At 36.5% G+C, this 15,072-nt stretch overlaps 1 protein-coding gene across 1 annotated transcript in view; it reads right to left on the reverse strand.

Moving 5' to 3' along the window:
- The window catches only part of LOC121905492, a 344,732-nt gene that overhangs the window by 139,531 nt on the left and 190,129 nt on the right, over window positions 1-15,072 (reverse strand). The window lies entirely within an intron of this gene.

Here is a 15,072-nt window from a genome sequence, read left to right on the forward strand (position 1 = left end):
GCCAAGGTATTTCCACCAGTTGCTCCACTTGAGGATCCCAAAGCTGTAAGAAATTTAGGAAAAAATGTAATTGTTTAACAATTGTATTGTTCTTCTTTAACGTCACTGACACAGAAAACAAACTGCTTTCTTTAATGATCAGAACACTTGAGAAAAAAAGTTGGCTAATATAAAATCAGGATCTGTCTCTCAGCTTTTGTTTCTCTTAATTTACCCTTGATTTGCACCTCCTGTTTATGAATCCCTCAGTGGGTTAGTGTCTATTAGTGTCTACATGTCAGATCAACTAAATAAAAGTTTAAGTGACGGAATGCATACTTTACAGAGGGATAAAGTTTCAGGTAAAATTCAAAACCAAAGCTACAACAGCTACAAAAATAGGGAAACATGTTTGGTTACAATAAAAAAAGACAACAAACAAAATGTAAATTAAACAAAATGTAATGAAAATGTAAATAATGTTTAGATTGCATTCTGGTAGAAACATTTTTATTTCTTGAAAAATGTACTACAGTAACTGCTAAAACATTGAAATCAAGATATTGTATTTGAGTGAGTATTTGCATAAGGCATAAATGAGGATGAATAAAGGATGGCGGTTTTCTGTTTTTCTTATTGTAAACAAATCTCATGTGCAGAATCAAATCAACAATGAAGCGATCCTACTTACAAGTATTGTGTTTATCCAAAGCCTGATATATGTGCTGTAGACCTCTGTTGTTTTCAAAAAACTATTAAAAACATGTTAATGAGCCACATCGCTGCACTGGGTGACATGTTCCTTCATCCCTGAAGACAGTGGTTACCGTAGTAATCTGTAACTGTTACTGTTAAGAGACTCGCGTCCTCGCACATGAATGGTGGCCTCTTCCTGACATAGAAATACTTTGTGGAGAGTAAAAACTTGATCGCTGTTATTAGTTATTGGAACCATTTTTAAACAACTAACCACACTCTTTGTGGCACAGAGGAATAACATGTCAGGCTTTGGATACAGACACAATACTTGTGAGTAGGATCGATTCATTGTTATCGTTGCTCTGCACATGAGATTTGTACACAATAGAAAAGCTGAAAATTGCCATCCTCATCTCTAACTATAGGCAGTCCTAAACTTCAATAATCAATCAAGAATAATATATTTTGAACAACGTTATTATCAGTATTTCAGTCGACTTTACATTTAAGGAAGCAAAATGCAATGTTTGCCAACATGCATGTTTTTAAGGTGAAGTGCCTCTTTATGTTTTGTAATGAACCTACCTCTCACTGTAGCACCAGCTGGTCCAGCTGATGATGCTGCAGCTGCAACACATTAAATGATAACCTTATAATAAATACATTGTTCTAGACAAGAATACTTCAGCAGGCAAACCAAAGTACAAGAATACTGCACAGAATAGCTGGCCCAGTTCAGCTCTGCAAATTCAGCTAAAGACAACTTCTCAGCAGTTTATTTAAAATGGTCAAATGTGAAATATGTGAAAAACAAACAAACAAACACAACAACTTAGGTGCTACAATAATATCATGGTGATCTTACGATTTGGTTTAAAAATTACAAACATTTTAAACATTGATGAAATTCCAATTGGTTTTATTCTGGTTGAAATATTTGCAACAAATGTGTGAAATATTTATGACATATGACTGAAAGCTGAAATCTCATATAGTAATGGACAGTAAATATATGCAGTGTCTTACCTTCTGAATGACCAGATTTTGGATAGTCAGCTGAAATGAAATGGAGAACAAAACATATACCAATATTTGCTGATATTGTGGGTTTATGTATTTCATTCACAACAAAAGATTAAATAATGAGACATTTTAGCTAAATAAAATATCTATTACATTTAATATCATTAATATTCTATTTCTAGTTCAAAAACAACCGGATGTTATTACAGCAGTGATCAAATTTGTTGTGTTTTGATAAATCGCTCTGTCTCAATACCCATACTTGCTGTCTTAAGCACTTCTATGGGTTTCTGACTATTCATGGAATAAAATAAACAGGAATTTCTCCTCATTATCACGTATTAAATGGCAGGTGAACACATAATTCAGACAGCTACAACCAGAATATCACACCCACAGAGCAACACGTCCATTTTCAGTGTGCATTGGTGTTGGTGATTCAGGTGTCATTAATTATTGACATTAATTATATAGAATGGTTAAGTTAATGGAAAAGATAGAATGCATTATCTTTTTATATAGTGTGGGTAATATTTTTTAACAACCACTGACCTTCTTGAATTTCACAGGTCCACACTGGTTCACTCACTGGTTCACACACTGGTTCACCCTTCTTTGCATAATGGTCAAAGAGTGAAAGGTAGAAGTCTCTGTCTGGATTTTTAATGAACACTTCATAGAAATTTGGGTCTTGGCTGTCATATCTGAGGGTTAATTTCTGTGTAAAAATACATCATAAAAGGAGAGGAGGAGTTAGTTTTTGACAAAGGTAAACAGTCAAATTAAATCCTTTACAACAAAAACAAAACTAGTTGATTAGTGTCTGGTCATTAAGAACACTGTTTTGCGCATGCTCAGATCATTCACATTTTTGTCTGGCTGCTGATCTCTCCCAAACTCTGAACACAGCGAGCAAAGCTGACTCCACATTCACCAAGCAGTATTGGCAACCTTCTTGAAGTAGCTTATGTGTGACCAAAAAGTCAATAGATTTGTCACTAGGCTCATAAAAGCTGTATCTAGGGAGAACGTTGCTAAGTTGACAACACCGATCACATGTCCCTTTGTACAAATTGCCAATACAAACAAAGATGCATCTATTTACAATTAAAGGAGTCTAAATGCCAATTCCCTTAATTGTATCCATGTTTCTCACTTGCAGATTTTCCTTGTGTCTTACATCGTGTTCACATCATATTGTTCAGTGTTTAATTACAGCCAAGTTGGAAAAGGCGTTCACATCAGCTACCTGATTGCAATTCTGAGTTGAAAATGTTTTAAATTTCTGACAGTTACAATATTTCCAACATGGCTAAAAGAACTACGAAAGTGTCAAAATCCCTGCAGCAAAATGGCTGCAATTTCACCGTCAGTCACATTTAAAAAATCTAATAATAACACAAATACAAAAAATCTACTTGAAATAAAATATCGTTAAAATGTGCAAGGCCATGTGTGACCACACCATTTGTACACCTCAATGTGAAATGCAATGGCTTTGATCCTATTTTATCTTTTCATACAATACGTCTGAACCACAATTCACTATATAACTGAAGCGAGGTCTGTGAGCTAGTTCAGGCAGCCAAAGTCAAGTGGCTGCTCCACTCACAAGCCATACTCCCCTCACTGTGACATATATCCAACACACCCTTATAATCTTGGCGGTGTACTTAAGTCGTCAGTACTCTGCTCACATTTAGCCATCCTGCTGCCACACTGCTCATACAAGCTATGCTTGCTTGCTGCCATTTGTAGGCCTATAGAGTTTCAAAAGCTCGACCTCCACCCCAGCATCCACCTGTAGGCTCTGAGTCTAGGAGGGAAGTTAGTACTGTTGCTCTCAACTCCTTGCTGTGTGACATCAATGTTTTCTTGTGGGGAGTCACAAGATCAGAGCCTAGACGCCAAACATTAATGCTGTACATGTTCTGCATTTAAATAATAATGTACTCCACATGAGTTGGCTGACTGAAATGTAAGTACTGAGAGACAGTACAAAGTATACCGGAGGGGAAATTTTAGCTGTGTCTATGTCTGCGGTGAGGACGAATCCTTGTTGCATTTTCAGATACTTGTCTGGACGTGGCTTCCGGATTACTGTGTATCCATCTGAGAATTCCGTTTTGTCCACTGTCTGGAAAAAAAGCAATATACTGTAAGCACAAAGCTGCTTCAAGGTTACAGTAGCAAACATTGTCATTTGTGTTTTAAAGTACATGAGTAAGCAATACGGTTTTTACAATAGAGTATTAGGAGCACTGTTGGGAAAAAATGAAATGTGAGGTTTCCAGAATAGACAAGATATTGAGGAAAAGATGATGTTATGAAAATAATATATATTTTGAGAATAACCAAATACACTGCTGTAGAATTGTGGTTTAATGAGTAAACAGGCGAGAGCAGCCTTCATTAAAAATTAAGTTACAGTATATTTCATCAGTGAAGGAAATACTTAGTGTATCACACCCGCAGTCAAAATACAATAAACCAACTGCATTATTTCTGAGTTGTATAATCTTATGAAGCAGCTGCTGAAGCACATTGAGCACTTGGTTTTGTCCAGACAGCTGTGCCAAAGAGAGCAGAGATCAAATCTCAATGTATGGTGTCGGAAAAGGATTGAAGGCTGCTGCACATTGACATGCAGTGAGCAGTGGGCTTAATTTGAAAAGTTTCAGTTTGTCAGTGAGATCTATTAGCCTCCAAACAAATATTAACTGCTGACAGAAATCTGAGGAGAATCACTTGGTCCATCATCTTAAAATAAGGAAACGTGTCCACTTCGCTGTCTCATGTTTTAAGTGGCTTATCTTCAGTAAAATGTGCTTAAAAATAACAAGTGTAAATGTGAACTTTGTTATTGATCACACATGTATGTTTCAATGGTAAGTCATATTTTTGGATATCGTTTTAAGAAGATTTTTAAATGGGAATACAGAAAAGGGAAAAAAACCTTCTGTGACCAGCAACTCCTCCCACTTCACAACTCTATTCTCACAATTTCACTTTTTTTCCACCACTGGCCCTAATACTCAGTTGTAGGTTTTTTAATCTGATTATATTATACATTTGTGATAGTAAGATATTAAATAACCTGTTTTAGAGCAGGATCATGTGGGATCAGATACACATGTAGTTTGAGGAACGTTGTGTTTGGTTTATAGTATATTAACACGTTGCACTTTATTTTCACTGGAAAGCCAATTTTCATCAGAACCGCTCTTGGAGAGAAAACTGGTTCGGATAACTTGACATGGGATGATGTGACCTCAGACACGTCCTCAACAACATCTCCACAGGCATCTATGTGTAGGACTGCAAACTTGTCTAATATTGTAGAGTCATCTGCACAAAATACAAGCACATATATTTAGTGAGGAGAAAGGGATTGTATCACAATACATTTAAATACATGTTTACTTATTTCTTCATGTCCACTTACCTGTGCAGATCCAGTGTGGCAGGTACACTTCATTTAACTTCCCAGCAATGACTGTGATGTCCAGTAGAGGACCTGCAGGCATGTATTGTAAGATTTCCATTCTCTCCATGTGTTCTTCCCAAGACCAGAACTGGTACTTAATGCTGACCTTTTCTTCACAGACCCATCGCAGGTCAGAGACACTGCATTCAAACCTTCCTGCTTCAGACTGTAGGCTGAAAGAAAAAAAACAAAAGAGTTTGTGCATATGTGCAAAAGTGTAATGGAGTAAATGTAAACTTAACCAGTAGGTGCCTTGATTTTATTTAAAGCGATGTGTCTAATTATCACTGTTACTGTAACTTGGCAGGAAAAAAGATCTTAGTTGTCCCTCTGGGAAAAAATTCAAAGAACCTTGCCAAAATGTTTGCCATAGTTCCATTTTGTTGTGACACAATATTGAAGATGTTATTTTTACCTGTAAGTTGGAGCCTCATCTGCATCTGTACTGTTCACTTCAGGTTCAAGTTTAGTCCAGTCATTGGACTCCTGCACAGGAGGACAATCACTTTTGTAAATACTAAATACTAAGTGGAATTGTTCCTGTTTAATCTTTTTCAACATCATACAAATGAACAAATAAAAAAAAAATTGAAAGAAAGGGATTACCATAATGCTTCCATGAGCCTCAAACTCCAAGCTTCTTGAAGGCCCTTGTTAAAACACATTTGAAAATGTTGTGTTAATATAATGTTTATATATAAAATCATATTTTAACTAACAAATGCTTTGCTGCTTTAGCACTATGTGCTACATAACACTCCTCCAGTATGAGAACAATATGTTAGAGTAGCAGCACTTCACAGGACTTCTGTTATGTACAACTATAGACTAGCTACATGTAGCTGTACATGTAGCCAACATCAAACATGTAAAGTAATGAGTGTTGATGTTGCCGTCATGCTATATAGTCAATGTCCTGTATCATGCTGTTGTGGTACCAAACCAGATACCGAAAACCAACAACTTAATGATGGTGTAAGTGTTTGTTTTTTTTCACACAACTTACCTTTGGATCCTGAGCTGGTGTCTAACAAAATCTGCACCAGATCCATCCTGTTCATCTTCATTAAAACCTCCCCGATCACCTCCACAGCCTGTTGACCACAAATCTCCACCATCAGATCCACTAAATCAACTGTGCTGTCTGCCCTCTCTATTCGGACTCCTGGGATTCTTGGGAAGTCTTTCATTTGTAGGTTCTGCAGCCACCACTTGACCTGCTCGATCTCCCCGAGACATAATTCTTCCAGTGTTTCCAAAAGCTTCTCCTTAACTCGTGTCATTGTTTCATCCTGATGGATTCAAAGTGATCAGAGGGCATTTATATAATATTTCCACTGTAATGATAAAACACTGATGTCTTTGCATCAATGTAAACATTTAAATCATGTGACTAATATTAACCACATGAGGCAAAATTATACATTTAGTGAAATCAGACTCCTGCACCAGAGGACAATCACTTATGTAAATAACTGAAATTGTTCAATTTACAAATAAACATAAGACCAAATTGAATAATAAAAGGGATTACCATAATGCCTCCATGAGCCCCAGACTCCAAGCTTCCTGAAGGACCTTGTTAAAACACATCAGAAAATGTTTTAAATTATTATATATTTATAAATGGAATCATATGGTAACCTTCCAGATGCTCAGCTGCTTTAGCACTATGTGCTATACTCCCATATATTCTGTGCACACACATCTATTGTGTGTCTGTCAATCCTGGGAAAGGGATCCATCCTCCGTCACTCTTCCTGAGGTTTCTTCAATTTATTCCCCGTTAAAAGGTTGTTGTTTGTGGTATTGGTCTATACAAATAAAATTGACTTGACTTGACTTCACTACATGTTATGCAGGACTTACTGCTGAGAAAAGTCTAAGTTCAGGAAATGTGGCAGCACTTCACAGGACTTCTGTTATGTACAACGTACAGGCTAGCTACATGTAGCTGTTGTAGTAACGATTCCTCATGAGAGGGAAAGATTATACAATAAAAATATAGGAACAATCATATAATTATTTGTTTTGCATGTACATATATTACAATAAACAACTGGATAGTAACCAACATCAAACATGTAGATTAATGGGCGTTGATGTTGCCATCATGCAATATAGTCAATGTCCTGTATTATGCTGTCGTGGTACCAAGTCAGGTACCAAAAACCAACAACTTAATGATGGTGTAAGTGGAACTTAATGCTTACAACTAAATTCTTCTCACAAATAATGCAGAAATTAGTTTGCATGACATTTTTTTTGCAACAAAATATCCCGAAATTTGAAAATTATAATGATTATAATTATTTTCCCAGGTGTTTGAAAATCCATCCAGTCATCAGTATCCTGTCTTATGTTGTCATTGCACCAAGCCAGGTACCAAAAACTAAAGAGGCAATGAACATTTCTTACATCTTAATGATGGCGTAACAGGAACTTAATCATGATTAATTACATATTTTTTTGCCAGATTACAATGAATGTAAAATATTCAATAACAGTTTTCATTGGAACTACGTTTCTTAAACCAAAGAAATAAACCTTATAAAACTGTTGACAGCATGTTCTGAGGATTATTCAGTTTAACAGAGACACTGTTCCTCAAAAAATAAAAAACTTTTTCAGGAAGAATTATTAAACGCAATCCCTCAATGGTGTGAGCATCACAAAAGAATTTCATTCACCTCCATTATATTGGCTGCAGATGCCACTACAGGTGAGTGAGGGCTTTTTCATGTTGTGTGTTTTTATTTTTGTATTATTGGGCCTATTCACTAATATGTGCATAGAAATGTTCTCACTGTGTGCACAAAATAAGCGTGCATGCAAAATCACCATAGGATTCATGACACATGCGCACTGGCCAATTTTGCTTTTACCACCATGCGTATGTTAGTGAGTCAGCATCATTCTAAATTGACAGGCGCTCTACTGGTAATAAGCATACTAACACACCCCAATTTCTCTGTGTAAGGAAAGCTCTGTTGGAGCAGTGCAGCAGTGGAGAGAGCTGTCACTCATTGCAAAGAGGGCCGTGATGTTAAAAATGTAGAAAAACTTAACTGCTAGTGAAATACAAACAATAGTTTCAGAAGTAGAAGCCAGAAAAGGCAGATTTAGCTGGTAAACATGTGATTGGCACAACTGTTTGGAGCCTAATTGTGAATCCTGTATACAGCCTGCATACCTGTTGTGCCACAATCACGCAGTACGTCTGTAACAAAATAAGAAGTTGGTAAATGTGTAGATCTGTATAAAACTCTAAAGCTGCGCAAGGTGCGCATCGTATTTTGTCTCTGTCCACAATAGGCCGTGATGTAGTGAAAGCAGAGCGTCCTTCCTTGTGCCACTACTGAACTGTCAGGCTGTGAGGACACTGAACAGGCTGCTGGTTAAACAGCCGCATATATTACAGCCAACTCTGATGGGGGAAATTAATCGGTGTCACATTCCAATATGGAAACTCTGATTTATAAACTATTGTCATATAAAGCGGACACAGGTCAATTTTAATAAATTAATAATTTCATTACATTTATGATGATGATTTATGGATTACAACGTCTTCATTATTAATTTTATATGTAGTAAATAAATTGTGTATTATTAACAATTTCACACTTTTGGATGTTGTATATTTAGGCCCAATCATTTTTAAGATAATTGTGGTTCTAATACACTGTTTACATTGAATAAATTTTGACTATATAATTTTTTAGACTGTGGGATGTTTATGATTTGTGTGTATGCATGGTCTAAGGCCATTCTAAATTTGTTTGCAGAGTAAGAAAAAATTCAGTTAAGAACATATTGACGAATCCCGGATTTGTGCTTAAAACCTTCGTTGTGCGTACAGGCTGTTTGTGAATGAGGCCAATTATCTTTTTATTTGGCATTTTCACCTTAATTGGACAGTCAAGAAGCAGACAGAATATGAGTGGACAGAGTGCGGTATGACGTGCAACAAAAGTCCGCGACTGCAATCACACCACACCATTACAGTTATGTGGTATGCACCTTAACCATCAGACTTTTAGGAAGCTGCTTGTGATTTTTGTTTTTTGGTAACTTGAGAGAAGAAACCCTTTGAAAAGATCTCGCTTTTTCAAGTAGTAGATGTCATTTTGGAAATTATGCAATATGTAGGAGTCTAGTTATTCTGGGTTTACTTTTGGCTTGTTTTTGCTGTGGACAATTTAAAAACAGTGACTGATCTAGAGTCATTGACTATAATGACTATACCGCATACAGTGAGTACCTTTGCTTGTGATAATGGCATCTAGATAATATGTCAAAACAACCACATATTCAAATGGCTGCCTGACTGTCCAAAATGTATTTTTAATGATGAAAAAACAGTAACATTAAAGTAGAATAAGACCCCACTCTGCATACCAAATGTTTGATATTGGAATAGTGTTGTTTAGGTTTTTTTTCACACAACTTACCTTTGGATCCTGAGCTTGTGTCTGACAAACTCTGCACCAGATCCATCCTGTTCATCCTCTTTAAAACCTCCCTGGTCACCTCCACAGACTGTTGACCACAAATCTCCACTATAATCTCCACTAAGTCCTCCATGCTGTCTGCCCTCTCTATTCGGACTCTTGGGATTCTTGGGAGATCTTTCACTTGAAGGGTCTGCAGGTACCACTTGAACAGCTCGATCTTCCGGAAACGTAATTCTTCCAGTGTTTCCAAAAGCTTCTTCTTTACTGGTGTCATTGTTTCGTCCTGATGGATTCAAAGTAATCAGAGGACATTTATATATTATTTCCACTGTAATGATAAAACACTGATGTCTTTGCATCAATGGAAACATTTAAATCATGTGACTAATATTAACCACATTAGGCAAAATTATAGATTTAGTGAAATCAGACTGCTGCACCAGAGGACAATCACTTATGTAAATAAATGAAATTGTTGTTGTTTAATCACTAATTTTGCAACATCACACAGATGAACAAATAAACAAATGAGCAAATTGAATAATAAAAGGGATTACCATAATGCCCCCATGAGCCCCAAACTCCAAGCTTCCTGAAGGACCTTGTTAAAACACATCAGGAAATGTTTTAAATCATGTTATGTTTATTAATGGAATCATATGGTAACTTTCCAGATGCTTTGCTGCTTTAGCACTATGTGCTACATATTCTCCTGTACTCTCATATACTCTTATTCTGTACACACAACATCTATTGGATGTCTGTCAATCCTGGGAAAGGGATCCCTCCTCTGTTACTCTTCAAGAGGTTTCTTCAATTTTTCCCCATTAAAGAGTTTTATTTTAGGGAGTTTTTCATTAATTCAAATCAAGGGTCTAAGGACAGAGGATGTTGTATTGCTGTACAGATTGCAACGCCTGCTGGGATAAATGTGTGATATTGGGCTACACAAATAAAATTGACTTGACTACTTAGCACTGTTCCAACATGAGAGCAATATGTTATGCAGGACTTACTGCTGAGAAAAGTCTAAGTTGAGGAAAAGTGGCAGCACTTCACAGGACTTCTGTTACAACGTGTACAACGTACAGGCTAGCTACATGTAGCCATTGTAGTAACGGTTCCTCATCAGAGGGAAAGATTATACAATAAAAATACAGTAGCCAACATCAAACATGTAAAGTAATGGGTGTTGATGTTGCCATCATGCTATATAGTCAATGTCCTGTATTATGCTGTTGTGGTACCAAGCCAGGTACCAAAAACCAACAACTTAATGATGCTGTAAGACAAGCTTAATGCTAACAACTAAATTGTTCTCACAAATAACGCAGAGATTAGTTTGCATAATTAGATCTTTTTTTGCAAAAACACCCCCAACATTATAATCATTATAATTATTTTCACAGGTGTTAGTAAATCCATCCAGCCATCAGTGTCCTGTCTTATGTTGTCATTGCACCAAGCCAGGTACCAAAAACCAGGTAATGCAAATATTTTACATCTTAATGATGGTGTAACAGGAACTTGATGATGATTAATTACATATTTTTTGCCAGATTACAAGAAATGTAAAATGTTCAATGTTCAATGTTCAAAGTAGAATAAGACCCTACTCTGCATATCAAATGTTTGATATTTGAATTGTATTGGGGTTTTGTTTCCACAAAACTTACCTTTGGATCCTGAGCTGGTGTCTGACAACCTCTGCACCAGATCCGTCTTGTTCATCTTCTTTAAAACCTCCCTGGTCACCTCCACAGACTGTTGACCACAGATCTCAACCATCAGCTCCACTAAGTCAACTTTGTTCTGTGCCATCTCTATTCGGACTCTTGGGATTCTTGGGAATTCTTTCATTTGAAGTTCCTGCAGGACCTCTTTGAATTGCAAGAATTCCCAGAAACGTAATTCTCTCAGTGTTTCCAAAAGTTTCTCCTTAACTGGTGTCATCGTAACATCCTGATGGATTAAAAGTGATCAGAGAGCATTTATGTAATATTTCCACTGTAATGATAAAACACTGATGTCTTTGCATCAATGTAAACATTTAAATCATGTGAGTATTGTAACAACTAATATATATATATATTACACAAAGAAATACTGTGATTAATCTACATTGATTTTATAAAGACAAAGTGTGAGCACAGTGTGATTAATTTCATTTATTTCTATAAACTGGTTATTAGTAATTGTGATTTATTGCATGTCTCCAACTCTTTCTGACACTGTGCTGCCAAAAGTAGGAATGAGACACCTGATCACATGTTCTTATTGCTTCAACAGAAGCTGTGATATTTCTGCTTTAAAAACTCTTTCCACCTATTTACCATCAGAGTTGAATAAGAAAGCCTGGAAAAACATACACGTCCTAAACATTTAGTTGTCCTGTTCTCATCCTCAGTAGTAGAGATAGCAAAGATTTTATTATAACATTATTGGTGGATAAAATATTTCAGCTCAAAATCTCAATCAGAATCCTGCTTCAGTTCAGTGAGCACCATCTGATGAAATGATGACATTGGTTTGTATCATTATTAAGAGAAGGGAGGGAATTATTATTACTGAAGAGAAGGAAATAAAACAAGACTCATGAATGTCTGGTTTACCATCAGGTGATATAATCAAATACTATCAGACTATCTTGCTTTTAAAATAAATCTAATATTAAGGATTAATTGCAAAAGGAACGTGTGTGTGTGTGTGTGTGTGTGTGTGTGTGTGTATGTGTGTCTGTGTGTGTCTGTGTGTGTCTGTCTATTATAACATTATTGGTGGATAAGATATTTCAGCTCAAAATCTCAATCAGAATCCTGCTTCAGTTCAGTGAGCACCGTCTGATGAAATGATACCATTGGTTTGTATCATTATTTAAAGTGGTCAAGATGAGGATCATTTTCAACCAGCAGCTATTTGATGAAAGCTGTGTTGTGTAAAGTGTGTCTGATGTGACATTACTCACTTTCTGGGGCAGTGAAGACCTCTGCTTCTCTAAGGAGAAAGAAAATAGAAAATGACTCAAGACTGATTAAACATCAGACTATAATCAGGTTTAGTCAGATTTAGTTGCAATAACACTAAAATCTCCTCTGCTGCTTCTGACATCATAAACAATAATCATACAGAGAGAAGAGAGGTTGGATATCATATCATTAAAACCTTTGAATATCATTAAAACATTAACATTTTGCCTCCCCTTAAAGTCAAACTGAAACTGGAATTCTCCTCACTTTGTTTGGAAGGAAATATGATCTAAAATGATGCTGCAGCTATTGTGCATCGTTTTCACTTTTCCAAGAGGAGAAAACCATTTTTGTATTTGTAAAGTGGCTGACTGACATCTGAGAGCTGCAATGCTAACTTCCCTACTATGCTACTGACTGGAGAATGTCGTAGTCTGATAATGATGATACCACATAGCCTTGGTTATGTAACATTAGCAACTGAAGAGGTCTGTCACTTTACATTATTTAATATTTGTGAGTATCCACTGTGCTGTTAAATTTGTTTTCCACTCAGAAAGTGTAAGCTAGCAAGCTAGACTAACTAACTTCCACTCAAAGTAGAAGATAGCCTAGCTCTCTAAAGTTAGATTCCTACCAGATGTTACATGTCAGAGACGTGTTGATTTAATTAATGATTTGTTGCCCCCTGCCAACTACTTTTCTCACACTTTACATTTGTGATTGAATGTAGTTTGCACTCAAGCAGATATACTGTACATTTTTAAAATAAATCATTAGATGTATTCATTAGACAAATGTGATTGTGTAACATGACAGTTTTGTCTTCTTTGTTTTACCTTTGGGTCCTGAGCTGGTGTCTGATAACCTCTGAACCAGATCAGATCTGCTCATTTTCTTGAAAGTCTTCTTCATGAGATCCACAGACTGTTGACCATAGTTCTGTAACATCAGATTCACTATGGCTTCTCTGTCTGCTGTGTAACTCAACCTCAGTGAGCTGTCTGGGAGGTTCATCTGGGAGACAGTCCACCGCAGGACCTCTTTGAATTTCTTTAACTCCTGAAAACTCAAATCCTTCAGTGTTTCCAAAAGCATCTCTTTAACAGCTGCCATTGTTGCTACCTGGAATAATCAAAACATTGATGAGACATACAGTATATTCAATCCACTAGAAAAAAAACACTAAAATAGTTTCTCATTGCATCTCATGAATGTAAGTGTAGATGTGGGTGTTATATGTTTATCTGTGAGATCACTGTCAAAGCTGAAGAAGAAACTCAGGAAAAATGTACATGTTGACATTTCCTCATCTAATCCTCAGTGTTAAAGATATGAAACATTACTGATGGATAAAATTGTAGCTTGAATGCAGCTTCAGTGAAAAATATTCAGCTTAAATCATGAGTTTGGGTTGTATCAGTATTTAAAATGTTCAAGATGAGGATCATTCTCAACCTTCAACTATTGAATGAAAGCTGTGTTGTATTGAGTCAGACAGATGTGACATTGCTCACTTTCTGGATCGGATTATCCACATAATGTTTCTCTGAGGAGACCAGAGACCACCAGATCACCAGATCAGGCCTGTTCATGTCCTTTAAAACCTTCTTCATCATCTCCATAGACTGTTGGCCGTACTCCTGCACAATAATTAACACTATGTCCTGCATGTCTGTTGTCATCAGCAGCCTCCATTGGATGTCAAAACGTTGTCTTGTGAGCCTCAAGTGATTCAAGAGGACTTCCTTGGAGTCTTCAAGCTCCCTTTTACTCAAACCAGCCAGTGCTTCCAAAAGCAGCTCTATAACAGACGTCATTGTTTCTACCTGGTAAATACAAAGAAAATGTTCATTGGGCAAATGTGCAATCTCTCAGCTAGGATGATTACAGATTTTTCTGTTTACATCTCATCAACATGTGTGTTTTTATAAATGTGGATATATACAGTTTACATTTCCCCAGTGGTAGAGGTAACACTGATTTTTAACATTATTAGTTAACAACATTCTTGCTTCAGACCTCATGTGTACATGATGCAACCTGAATGTAGCTTCAGTTCTGAGAGAACCAGCTGGAGAAAATCAGAAATTTGATTTGTATCATCATTTATGATGTTGTACATGTTTTTTTCCTGCATCTGTTGAATGAAAGTTGTATCTGTAAAGTCCGACGGATGTGACATTACTCACTTTCTGGATCAGTGCAGGCCACTGTTCATCCACAGAGTGTTTCTCTGAAGAGAAGGAAATAAAACAAGACTCATGAATGCCTGGTTTACCATCAGGTGATATAATCAGACACTATCAGACTATCTTGCTTTTAAAATAAATCTAATATTAAGGATTAATTGCAAAAGGAACATGTGTGTGTGTGTGTGTGTGTGTGTGTGTGTGTGTGTATATGTGTGTCTGTGTGTCTGTGTGTGTGTCTGTGTGTAGGCATGTATGTATGTATATTT

The sequence above is a fragment of the Thunnus maccoyii genome, chromosome 10 (genome assembly GCF_910596095.1).
Source record: "Thunnus maccoyii chromosome 10, fThuMac1.1, whole genome shotgun sequence".
NCBI classification, from domain to species: Eukaryota; Metazoa; Chordata; class Actinopteri; order Scombriformes; family Scombridae; genus Thunnus; species Thunnus maccoyii.